Here is an 8,415-nt window from a genome sequence, read left to right as displayed (position 1 = left end):
GGGTATCACTTACGATGAAGTGCCAACCCAGATTATCGACAGAAAAATGAAGAGACTTCGTAACCGTGAGATCCCGTTGGTAAAAGTCTTGTGGACACATCATGGAAGCGAAGAGGCGACTTGGGAGCTGGAAAGCGATATGATAGAAAAATATTCATAGTTATGCCATGTACTCAGTTAGATCTTAAATTTCGGGACGAAAATTCTCTAAGGAGGGGAAAATTGTAATGCTCTTAATATTAAAATCATAAATTACTATTTTGTAAAACTAAATCTTTGTATATAGTCTATTAAATGTACCTATTTTAAGAGCTTTATTTAATAATTTTAAAATCTGTTAGCATTGTAAATTATTTTATATGTATTAAGCTTTAAATATTTATACCTAAATTTAATGGATATTCATGTACACATATAATTATAATCTTCTTAGACATATATATATAAAGAAATTTCAAAGCTGCCATCACTTCATTGTAAGTACTGGTACATGTACATATACATTAATATAATATTTTTTTTTATTTAATAATTACTTTTATATATAAAATTGTGTGTATATAAGTATAAGTTTTAAAAGCAACCGACTCTCCTTGGACAACCACTGTGGATAAGAACAAATAGAGAAAATATCAATAGCATCACTTCAGTTTAATCGAAATACGCGATTTATATTTTTAGTTTTTAGAAATATCAGACATATCATTTCAGTTTAATATAAATGATATATATCTCCCTTAACAGCATGTTATATTTCAAATACAACCCTTTTTATTTTTTTTTTACAAAAATAATTTGAATTTTTCAAAATACTCTTAATAAAATTTTTTTTTTTATTTTCTATAATGTATATAAAAAATTTTGAATTAAAAACTTTCTTTATAAAAAGTTAAGGATTTTTATTTATAAGAGAAGTTTTAATTTTTTTTTAATAAAATAGTAAATAAATATTTATTCTATTAAGGGTACTTTGGAGAATTCAATTTTTTTTTTGTAAAAAAATAAACGAAAAAGGTGGTATTTGAAATATACCATATTTTTAGGGGAGATATATGTCATTTATATTAAACTGAAAAGATACGTCTGTTTCTAAAAACTTGTGGTATAAATAGCGCATTTCGATTAAAGTTTAATGGATCCCGAACAAATAAAAGATAAAACAAATACAGGAAAGAGAACCAGCGGGGAAGAAGAAAACAGGCCGAAAAAAAATCAATCCAGGCCGAAGAAGGAAAAGAGAGAGAGAGAGAGAGCACGAGGGAGAGGGAGGGACGGACAACTAGGGTCAGAGGAACAACGAAGAGGAAAGGACCGGTTGTGGTTCCCGTGCGACAATCCACGGGAGGAGAGCTTCCGCGGGTAAGTCGGACTTTCTCCATCTCCTCTGAGTTACGATCCACATCTTCTTGGGTAAGAGATGGATGAACCTCGTTTTTATTTATAGGTTTTGAATTTGAGAAATTAAATTGGGGGTTTGCGTTTTTTGGGCTCCGATTGGGTCTAACGAAGAAGAAAAGGTGAGAAGAGGTGGCCACGAGTCTCGCCGAATCTTATTCAAGGCAGCCTTTGGTTTCGTTCCTCGTTCCTTTATTTTTCACTGTGATGCTCTCGGTTGTTTGTTGTTGCCTCTCGTCCCCGCTGATGTTCTGAATGTGATATACTGCTATGTTCTTTATCTTGCTTTTGGGTTGTCCTCTATTGGTCGAGCTTGTGATGTTCTGCTTGAGTTGTCCGTGAGTGATGACTGGCTTCTTTTTGTTCTGTTGGCCGAGGTTATGGTCTGTTTGTCTGTGCGTTCGAAATTGTTTGGTCTACTAATGAACTCTGAAGGTTTGTAGAATCGTGACTTTGATTTGGTTTGGGATCGTTAGTATGGGATTAAGTCAAGATATTGTTTATGCTTTTGAACTGAATAATGATTAAGAAATTAATGGATCGACTTGTTTGTTTCGTATCACAGGGTCCAGAGTTGGTGCTTCTACTCGGAAGCATTGGACTTGCTTCAATAAAGAATTAATGTTGTGAATGAATTCCCCTAATTTATGTCCAAGTCTAATTTTAAAGAGGTTAGACATTTATTTGGATTATGTTTGGAATTCGATAAGTTATTCATTTTATCTCGATTGATCAAAGTGAAAACTCATAATAAATATTTTTGGATCTTTGTTTGGATTTATGTTACGAGTTATTTGGAAAAGGACATGTTATCAAATCTCGCATTTTGAACTTGCTGATGTGAAGCAATGGTTTATAACTTGGTTGATGTTGTCGTAAAAATCGTTGGTAGAGTCTCGTCGCGTGTTTTGTACTGTTCAGTCACATATAAGATTCCAATCGAATGAGAATATCTCGATTTATCTTCTTATTTATGATTAAGCTCGTTATCGCTTATCGGAGTAGGTGATCGATTAAAGGAAGTTGTTTTGCGGGTTCATGGAGTTAGTGAATACCCGGGTTTCAGAAGTGGAGAACACTTTATGAACGAGAAAGCGGGATAAGCGCTTATTCTCGAGGTAGGCTAAATATAACCTTTCTTATCTGGTTTCATGGTTTGGCCAAAACTTATATATTATTTTCGAAATGAAAATGTATTCAAAATGCCACAATACCCGAGACCAGTTTTAAAATGTGGCAGAATTTCAAATCCGGAGATCTGTTTGTGAAACTGAAATGTACTTTCAGTATTATACATATATCCCTTATTTGAAAAATATAAATATAATATTTTTTATTGGCCTCAGATAGCCGGATCCTTATATATACGAAGCGGAGAATGCATGCGTATATATAAAAGGGTGTGGAGAGTGCACCATTTTGATCAGAAGACTGACACGGGTTATGTGAGCAGGCGGTGGCAGGCCACCATCATCAAAATCGCATTTTATTTATTATTTGCATATCTCATCATTCAATGCACGTTTACTTTATGCAAGCTAGACTCGTATATGGTTGGAGATCTACACATGACGAAGGTTATACTTGTACGTGTATGGAGATCTACACATGACAAGGATAGTACTGCGATATATGAGAATTATTATTTTTTTAAAATCTACTTTAAAAATAGAGCCAAATACTGTAACACCTACTGGGCATCAAGCTCACCCCTACGTTTCTTTGTTTTCTTAAAATTATCTGTATAACCAGAAAAGTGAGAAGATGTGTTAGGACGACCTCGGAATTATAGCGTCGGCAAGTTCTGAAGACTCTTGTTTTGGAACAACATATATATATATATATATATATATATATATATATATATATATATATATATATATATATATATATATACTTACCTAAGTCGTCGTTGTCGAAGTCTCTGTTTATGTTTTGTATTCTGTTTATCTTTCTCTGGACATGTAAAGTTAATAACTACTGAGTATGCATCGTGTGTATGTTTTGACTCTGTTAGCATTAATGGTCTAGTTTTCTCTTTATATTGCTTTTATACTCTCGTCCCATTTTTGGGGCTTGACACGATCAGCGAGAGACGTACCCACAACAAGGACAAGTGAAGGACCGAAGGAGGACCTCCACGACCGATGACCCAAAAGGGGTGCACAGCCCCTCCGCCCCCTCTGCTGTCGTGCATGTATGGTCGTTTGGCCAACCTGGCACATGGCCCGACCACTCGAATTAAGTCCCACCATGGCGAGTGGACTCGAGGATAGTTCGGGCTTGGGCCCGGATGCCAAGTGGGCCCACGGGCCAACTTAATAAAAAAAATTTGAAAAATAAATAAGTTGATATTGGGTTCATCTCGTTTTATTTTTTAGGAGTCAAATAGGATATGATCAAATCGAATAAAACCATGCTTGCTTTTCTTGTTTATTTAGAGATGAGTATTTTTTTCCCCGTGCTTGTTGCATTATGGTTTTATTTCCTAAACCTTTGTGATGAATGTTTTTCTTTTCAAATAATTATTTATGTACTTTTATTTCATTAAATTCCAGCATGACTTCAAACTATTCCTTGTTGAAAGAAATAATGGATACTAAGATGAAGAGCGGAGAGTGTGCTCTCGAAAACATGAAGTCGATGACCGATAGATTGAATCTAATTGGCTTCTTAGGCATTGAGATTAATGAAGCTACTCGGGTCAAGATCATTCTTGAATCCCTCGCTAAGGAGTACGCCGGCTTTATAGAGTACTTTCGTGGTTTCGGCCCAAAGTATGTCATGAAGAAGTTCCAAGTTGAACTTCTAGCCTGGCGTGATGGTTTAGTAAAGGACGAGCTCCTTTATAGATTGCACTCTGCGGGTGTGGCAATCTCATCTCATTATTACTCTCCGATAAGACAACCCGTGGAGAATGTTCTCGCAGTGGGAGAGCCTTCGGTTATCTACATCTCTGATGATGATGATGACGACTACACTTGTACCCAGAGTCCTGTGGAAGTATTGTCCCGTCCACAAACATACATGTATTATAGGCATATTATGCTAGAGATTCATTCTCGTCCTGGATTGTAGATTCGGGGACTACTAATCATGTTTGCACATCTTTACAGGTGCTTGATTCCTGGGAGGAACTGAATGGAAATGAATTATAGCTTAGAGTGGGGAACGGAGAGTCCATCACGGCTAAAGCTATGGCAGTAGCTCCAATTTCAAAATAGATATTTGATACTTGATTCATTTTATTTTATTCCTGGTTTTTGTAGAAACTGTTGTCAGCCCGTCCCGGGTCGACCACGTCCGGAGAAGCCCAGAGGAACCTCACCCGGCCAATGGCCGGGCAACAATCGAAAAGGCCGAAAGGCCTCGTCCGGCCTAGGACCGGGCCATGGCCGAGAGGCCCAAGGCCGGTCCACTCAAGCAGCGCCCGGGAAGCCGAGGGCGCTACGCTCGGCCAACACCTGGCCAGCGCTCGGCCGACGCTCGGGAGGCCGAGTGCCCCTCGCTCGGCCGGCGCCCCGGAGGCCGAAGATACTCCGCTCGACCGGCGCCCGAGAGGCCGAAGATGCTCCGCTCGGCCGGCGCCCGGGAGGCTGAGGACGCTCCACTCGGCCAACACTCGGCCGGCGCCCGAGAGGTTGAAGACGCTCCACTCGGCCACCACTCGGCCAACACTTAGCCGGTGCCCGAGAGGTTGAAGAAGCTCCACTCGGCCACCACTCGGCCAACACTCGGCCGGCACTTGGGAGGCCGAGCACCCCTCACTCGGCCAACACTCGGCCGGCACTCAAGAGGCCGAGCGTCCCTCACTCGGCCGGCGTTCAAAAGGCCGAGTGCCCCTCTCTAGGCCAGCGCTCAGGAGGCCGAGTGCGCTCACTCGGCCGGCGCTCGAGAGGCCGAGCGCCCCTCACTCGGCCGACGCTCAGGAGGCCGAGTGCCCCTCTCTCGGCCGGCGCTTAAGAGGCTGAGTTGCCCCTTCACTCGGCCGGCGCTCGGGAGGCCGAGTGCCCCTCACTTGCCCGGCACTCGGGAGGCCGGCCGAGGCCGGCCGAGAGGCTCACCTCACTCAACCTCCACTCGGTCAAGGGGTCTTCAAACCACCCCTTGGTCGCCTATAAATACAAGGGTCCCTCCCTTGACCCAGGTGATCCGAAATTGAGTACTGAAACGCTGTCGAACTCATACTTCACTCGTTTCTCTCAAGTTTTGTCCCTCTAAACACTTAACCCTCTATATTCCACCTCAATCCTACAAATGTTGAGCGTCGGAGAGGTAAACAGAGGCACCCCCTCTGTTTCCCCTTTGTAGTTCATCGTTTCCTTCTCTCGCAGGACCGATGATGAACGAGGCAAACACCACCGATAGCTAAGGGACGACTTGGGATACCAAGTCCGACACGCTCGAGCTGAAGCGAGACCACTTGGTCAGGCCTTGGGTCTAACCGCTTTAGGCTCCTAAATAGTTGTCCGAAAACGAGCGACAACATTTTGGCGCTAGAAGGAGGGGATCTCCCAACCTTGGCAACACATTCTCTCTACCACTTCATCCCTCCCCTACGACAGGCAAAGACTCTCGCTAGATGAGTCACGTGCCAGCCACCTCCGCGGGCACCCGAGCGACTAGTTCGAGGTACGGCCTCAGGAACCTAGCGCACCGCCTTGGAGGGCAACCTCGTGATAACGAGTGTCAGCCCCAAGACTCGGTGGCCGACCCCGAGGCCATTCTCCGAGAGGACATGGCCCGGAGGCTCGCCGATCTCCTAGACCGCCCAGGTGTGGATGGCGTGCTCATTGCTAGCCTCCTCGGCTACGACGTCGAGGGTGGTCCCAGCCACGGCGACTCCGATCCCGACTACGAGGGGGAATCGAGGACCGACGAGGCAACCCCTAGCCTCGTGCGCTCCCGGTCCGAAAAGACGAGGGATGTCACGGGCGGTCCGGACCCATCGACACGACAATGTTCGCACTCCCAGTCTCGAGGGCTTGTCCCCTTGATTTCAAGAGGTGGCCGAACGAGGCCCCTCGCCGGGGAGAGAGCCGTCACCGGTGATGACGGGGCCGATAGCCGAGACGCTCGCCGGACGGCCCGACCAATGGTTACATCACCCTGTCAAGCGTGAAGCGGGGATCTAAGGGAACGCTTGACGGCACAGAGGAACTCTCGAGGGGAGGACCTCCGTCAGAGGCTTAACTCCCGAAGGGACACGCTCCCTGCTGCCACTCTTGGCCAACCCCAGGCCAACGTCGGGGTCCAAGTGTCCAATGAGCGCCAACAAGCGACTCCCGCGGCCCCGTTGGTCAGCCCTACCAATGGGCTTGACATGGTGACAATGATCCAGAGCCTCCAAAACCAGATCATCAAGATGAGGGAATCGGGAGGACAGAGGCGGTATGGCGGGATCGAGGAATCTTACTCTCCCTTTGCCGCTCAAATCCTGGCGTAGCCGTGCATCGGGAACTTCGAGCTACCTTCCATCCCTCCTTATGATGGAGGGACGGACCCGAACTTCCACATCCAACAATACGAGACGTGGATGTCGATGCAAGGACCGTCGGACGCCACCCTGTGCCAAGCATTCAGCCTGACCCTCTCCGGGTCTGGATTTGAATGGTTCCAAAGTCTAAGACCGGGAAGCATCCAGTCCTTCCGAGCCCTCAGAGTGGCATTCCTCGCTCGGTTCGCCATGCTAGTGGCACAAAAGAAGTCAAATGCATACCTCTTGTCCATCCGGCAAGAGAGAGGCGAAACCTTGAGGCAGTACCTCGCTCGTTTCACCGAGGAATCCCACAAAGTGGAGGGGTTCGACGATAAGGACGCCATCACGGCGATTACTGCGAGGGCTCGCACAAGCGACTTCCTCAAAATCCATAGTCGGAAAGGTCCCAAGGGACATGGCGAGAGCCCGCGCTTACATGGGGATCGAGGACTACCTCGATGACCAGGATGGTCGAGAGGCTGATGGACGAGGCAGCCGTCGTCGTGACGGCCAAGGCGAACATCGCCCCGCCCCTCGAAAGAGGAGGAACGAAGGAGGCCAGGCCCCTAACGGTTGCTCTCTTCCCGGCCGAGGCCTTCGCATGTCGACAGCTTTCAGAAGTTCTCAGCATTCACCCATCTCAACGCCTCGTAAGAGCGGATCTTAGCTTTGCACCGCGACAAGCTAGGAAGCCCCGTTCCTCTGACAAAGGATCCCACAAAGCGAGATCGGAGCAAGTTCTGTGAGTACCACCAAGATCATAGGCATCTGACATCCGAATGCTACCAACTCAAGCATCAGATTGAAGCCCTCGTCCAGGATGGGAAGTTGAAAGAGTATATCCTCCGTACAATCGGGACTACCGCGGGAGGCGGAGAGCACCCGCGGCATGAGAAGAAGGGTCAAGCAACGGTCACTGTCACCGGCCGCACAACGGATGACGATCTAGAAAGCTCGCGAATGCACATCGTGGGCTCGATCATGGGAGGCCCCGTACTCGGGGACTCCAGCACACAAAGGAAGAAGTACGTGAGGGATGTCTCTCAAGGGAAGATCGCTCACCAAATAAACCACACCTACAAGGTTATGCCCCCGTCCCCCTTCGAGACTATGTTCTTCACCAAACAGGAAGCGGTGCGTGTCCTGCACCCGCACAACGACGCGATTGTCATCTCGGCACCGGTCGCCAATAACCTCGTCTGGAGAATTCTGATAGACAACGGTAGCTTGGCCGACATTATCTTCAAGTTAGCTTTGGACAGGATGAAGGTGGCCGGGCTAAGGCCGACCCCGATCTCGACCCAACTCTTCGGGTTTTTCGGGGAGAGGGTGATGACGGAAGGTACCATCGATCTTCCGGTAACTTTCGAGACACCCGGGGGAATCGAGGTCACTCACATCGTGTCGTTATTGGTGGTGGATCAACTGTCTGCCTACAACATAATCATTGGCCACCCCACTCTGAACAGATTGAAGGCCATAACCTCAACTTATCACCTCATGATGAAATTCCCGACTGCAAAGGGAATCACCGTAATGAT

General features: G+C 46.3%; 1 long non-coding RNA gene across 2 annotated transcripts; it reads left to right on the top strand.

Annotated features, from left to right (window-relative positions):
• Positions 1-1,143: 1,143 nt before the first annotated feature.
• On the top strand, positions 1,144-3,221 carry LOC149393555 (uncharacterized). 2 transcript variants are annotated; one of them, XR_016299652.1, is made up of 5 exons: positions 1,144-1,359; positions 1,445-1,830; positions 1,961-2,066; positions 2,401-2,513; positions 3,148-3,221. It is a non-coding gene; the product is annotated as an uncharacterized LOC149393555 (long non-coding RNA). The 2 variants fall into 2 exon arrangements; XR_016299651.1 differs by lacking the exon at positions 3,148-3,221 and adding an exon at positions 2,742-3,051.
• The last annotated feature ends 5,194 nt before the right edge of the window (positions 3,222-8,415 follow it).

This window comes from Urtica dioica, chromosome 6, assembly GCF_054948205.1.
Source record: "Urtica dioica subsp. dioica isolate 48M chromosome 6, U.dioica_male_clone48M_v1_H2, whole genome shotgun sequence".
NCBI lineage: Eukaryota > Viridiplantae > Streptophyta > Magnoliopsida > Rosales > Urticaceae > Urtica > Urtica dioica.
Note: the sequence above shows the minus strand (reverse complement) of the source record. Positions and strands in the feature narration are given on the sequence as shown.